Raw genomic sequence first — 4,796 nt, 5'->3', positions numbered from 1 at the left:
CTTCCACCGCCACCTCCTCCGCCGCCGCCGCCGCTGCCTCCGCCTCCGCCGCCGCCGCCACCTCCGGCCACGCTAACACAGTGCTGAAAACCGAACAACGCGATCGACAGTTAATACACTTCCTCGCATTAATCGTCCTCAAGAAATTGGAGAATTTGTCTTCTTTGAAAATCCTGCAACACTTGTCATACGAGTACATGGTTGATACATGTGACAATTTTGAAATATACAAAATCTGGCATCATTCGATGACATAAAAGTGTCGCAAAATGTCACATATGATATATCAATTTAAAGAACAAAGTGTAATGAACACTATTGTATGAACGTCTCAGAAATATTCTTCATACAAAATTGTTGGTTCTCAATCTTTTATAGTGGCATGTCTTCACGGGGTTACATCAAATAAACTTGGTTACATCATTTAACGAAGGAGTTCGCTAGGAAAGATCTTTGACTCTGCTTAATTAAGTTTACAGACAAGTTGCTGGTAGTGGCACACAATAAGGTAATATTATCCATGAAACGGTGACAACGATGAAAGTCGTAGAACATAGGAAAATTATAATTGCAACGCAATCACAATGCAATACATTATAACAAAACAATGACAGCAGGAAGTCACGAGGACGCAAGCCTAATGCATAAGATTTACAAGCGAAAGCTTGCTTAGTTCCACGGCAACGGCCGGGGTGTTTATTCATGCCAAACGAAGCACGTGCTTTTGCTTCCGTTTCAAAGCGAATACATTGCCTCTCTTATATGTATCCTCTGTCACACACAAAAGGTGTTGTTCACTTTTATCGCTTATATTACCTACGTTATTTCGCCGAATTATATTTTCGCGTACTTTTGAAACATTGAAGAATGATTTTTATCTTTCAGCATTTCTAGTAAGAACGAATAGATTCGCTAAAATAAACGAAAATTTATTTCGCCAAGTGTTTAGCAAACTCGTGCATTTTGTCGACGTCTTCCGTTAAAGCTTAATTTGAACTTGAATCTTCCGGTTAATGGGGTTGTTGAAACACAAGAATTACGCACCGAGTGGCGCGATGAGTTAAACTTGGATGGAAAATATTACGTTTGTGTAATTGTTTTATCACCGAACCTTGATTTCAAACGAACTTTCATAATTTACCGCTTGAAAGGAATTACAGAAGAAGCATTCTACCGACTGTATACAAACTCTGAACAGTCTGATCATTAAGAATGCTCAGTTAGAAGGCGAACGCGAGCGTGTCGACACAGCTAGTGAGAAGGTGAAATAATTTCCTTAGCGTTACGATGGTTCACGAACAATAGCGGTTGTTAGCCAAGCGAAGTAACATCGTGGAGTGTTGTTGTTGTTGTTGCAAAACGCACGGTTATACAATTTCCAACTCTCGTGTCGTCAGATTATCACGAGCATAAATTAATTAAAAACAGGATGTGTTGCATACCGATAAGCAAGCCGTGATTCGGAGCGGTCTCGAAAGGTGAAGGTGCTGTACTTGTGTAAACTATAATGAAACCACGATTCTACGATAAATTAGAATCAGTAATATTAATTACTAATTGATCCATTAATAGCACCCATATGAAAGCAACCCCCTTTTAAAGGGTTGAACATTTCTCTATGTTCAGAGAAACATTGGAAATACGTCGGATTAATAATGGAAATATGTTGAATATACGCGTGAAGCGTACAAAAGGGAAGCAACATCGAATATCTCGGTGTCCGACGGATTTGGAGCCGCGCGTAAAGGTAGATCAATGTTTCCGCGTGAAACGTCGAAAACCGCCTATCGAAATGACTCTCGATATTGTTGCAACGATTTCATAAGCCGACGGTAAATCATGAAAACTCGATTGATTTCTGTACTTGTGCACGCTCTTTCACGCGCCCTTCCACGCGTACAAACGGCGGCCGCTTCAAAGAACATAATTCAGGGGATTATATCGCGTGCGAAACGGGGCAAATATTGGCTACGTCGAAATTGGTTCGCCAAAAGCAAATTTCAAAATGCAGCCAGAAAATAAATAACACTGCGGCGGGAATAATAAACATAGCTGTGTCGACGGTAAATTATTCCATTTTTCCAAGCTTGATTACGTCCCGTATAAATTTATCCCTCGTTCGTCGTCACGCGACGCGCAAAGTTTCCCCCCTTCAAATTGCGATCGCAAAATCGATCATGCAATTTTTTCTTCGATTAGCGTATGCTATTTCAAAATTTTTTACTAATCTTATGATTTTTTTATTTTAGGGAAGATCCAGTCATATTACACACAGAAGAAAATCATTTCCTTCATCGATGATAATAAGCGTTTACTATAAACCATGTAATTCAACTCTTGTACCTATCCGTGGATACTTTGTGGTCAGGCTGATGTTTACACCGGTAGTCATATGGTGTTTAGCGATCGAGATACCATTGAAGGCGAATTTACAACGACGCTCACCTACGCGCATTCCAGCGTCGTTTTCGTTCATCACGGTTAATCACGCGGCAGTTACGGCGAGTGTTAATTATCATTCGGCTCGCTTCGTAGATCGTTAGCTCCTTTCATTCTCGTAGGAACATCTCGACGAAGAGGGTCAGCGGATGCCTATGGACGATCTGTCTCGATCAAAATGTGCAAGCTGTATCGTTGTCGACTGATTATATACGCTACTACCCTAACGATCACGCGATCGCCATTGTATCGTGATAAAAAGTACAGGCCGTTTACCTTGCGAGTATCTACGAGACTATTGCAATGGAGGATAAATGGAATGCTGTTGTAAGATTATACGTATTTTTATATTGAGATCGTTTCAAAACAAGATTTTCTTGAAAGTATACCACACTAAAATTAATATATCTCAGGATGTTCGCCGAAAATCAATTGGCACCGAAATAAATGTATTATCCATTCGAGTTTCGCGAAACATAAGGAAGTTTAAACTCTCGTAGAAATTAAACGAGCCCGTGCAAAGTTTACCAATTACTCAGCTTCTTCGTTCTCCACTGCCGACGCGTGCTTAGAAGTCGTGGCACATTAACCCTTTGAGTTCGTTTCACCCGTATCTGCACCAGTTTTAAAAATTAGATTTCAAAGTATTGTTTTATTTATTTGTCTGCTGTAGAAAAAGAAATACTAATTGTTCCATCGATGGTTAGCTGAAAATTATTTTATCGCGTTAGCGGTGCGAAGTAAGTAATTCTCTCATGAATTAATTTTTTCAAGACTATATACATACGTCGTTTTACTTTAAACTATATTACTGGTGCAAACTTCAAGAACGTACATGTCCTACCGCAGCAGGTTGGTTAAGGTAACACGTAAATCCACGTTCGTACTTTTCAAAGGGTTAAATTACTTAATTCTGCCGACTGCGCGAGATACGTACGTTTCACGTGAAAAAAAAAATTACGTTCTCGTTCTTGGTTGAACCGAAAAACAGTTTCAAAGTGACGAAGGGGTTGGTCCATGCTTTAACGATATCCTTGACGCTCGATTTGCAATCAGAGACGCGGAAGCACTTTTCCTCTCAATGAAAACGCTTTCGTGGAAAATCTTGCGAATTCGCGACCTCATTAACGAACATCGTTAAACGAGTCGGGAATTTTTCTGCATTAACCTAATGCCTGACAATTTTCGATCGACTCTGTACGGTAAATACAAACAGAACCGCTGTCTATTTACCTGCGAATACGAAATGCAAATTTGTCCTCTTGCTTTTTATAGTACTTTCTTTCCAAATAACTATCTGTATTTTAGTTTTGAATTTATAATATGAAAATTACACATCTATGTAAGATTTCTCAACCAGGATACGCATCGTTAGTGAATGAAACAACGTTGAAACAGCACACGATGTAAAAACATGACCGGAAACATTTTTAATGCTAACAAGAACGATATTTAATCGAAGCTCATATGTGTAACAACATAATGAATGGTTGTTACTTGAATTTCAATATCTTCTTATGCTGCAGAATATTTCATTACCCAAATGTTTGATCAACACATTGGCTGTCACGATCAGATAATTAAGAAATACATACTAGATGGCGTGTCGTACTAATCGTGGCTATTTCTACTGTGATGGCCGACTGTTACAGTGATAATTGCCGTACGTGGTAAGACACATTATGATCCAAGTAACGCGTCGACTGCCATAGTAGAAACGGACGTGTGTAATAACGATAAAACGTGTTAAAACGGTAATTGTTATAACACTCAATATGAAAATTTTGATCGTTCGATCATCCGGTCATCTTGTAACCAATTAGTTCGAATAATCACGGTCCTACCGTATTTTCTAAAGCATCAAAAAGGAGCACGTAAGGGATCGTGCACGCAGGGGCAGGATTTCGGCTCGTGACTTTGTGGCGACTTCCCGTTCACGTTTGAACCGATGAAATCGTGCCTAATTCGTCACACGTCATTCAGTCCGACGCGCATGATATATTACCTTCCTCCTCTGACCATTAATTCGTTTAAATTGCTCGTTTCTTTTTGTTTTTTTTTCGTTTGTCACGCGAAATCCTTCGTGGCCCGCGATTCATCGAGAAAGGTGAACAGAATTAGTAAATAATTTGTGACCGGTGAATCTTTCTGCGAGAAAGGCCGGTTGGTTCGTTGTCTCTTCACCCTCGAGCGCTTCAAGTACAACAAAGGGCTTTCCATGAAATCTCCGAGGTACGCGAAAGCTTTCTTTGTCGAGCACTCGAGAGCAACGAGGGGACATCTGTTATTTTCCGAGATTGTATCACTTTCAATGAGCGCGCGATGTTTCTTTTTTTTCATCTTCTTCTTTTTCTCGT

Source organism: Osmia lignaria, chromosome 10 (assembly GCF_051020975.1).
Source record: "Osmia lignaria lignaria isolate PbOS001 chromosome 10, iyOsmLign1, whole genome shotgun sequence".
NCBI lineage: Eukaryota > Metazoa > Arthropoda > Insecta > Hymenoptera > Megachilidae > Osmia > Osmia lignaria.
The sequence above is the reverse complement of the archived record's forward strand: the minus strand, read 5'-3'. Positions refer to the sequence as shown.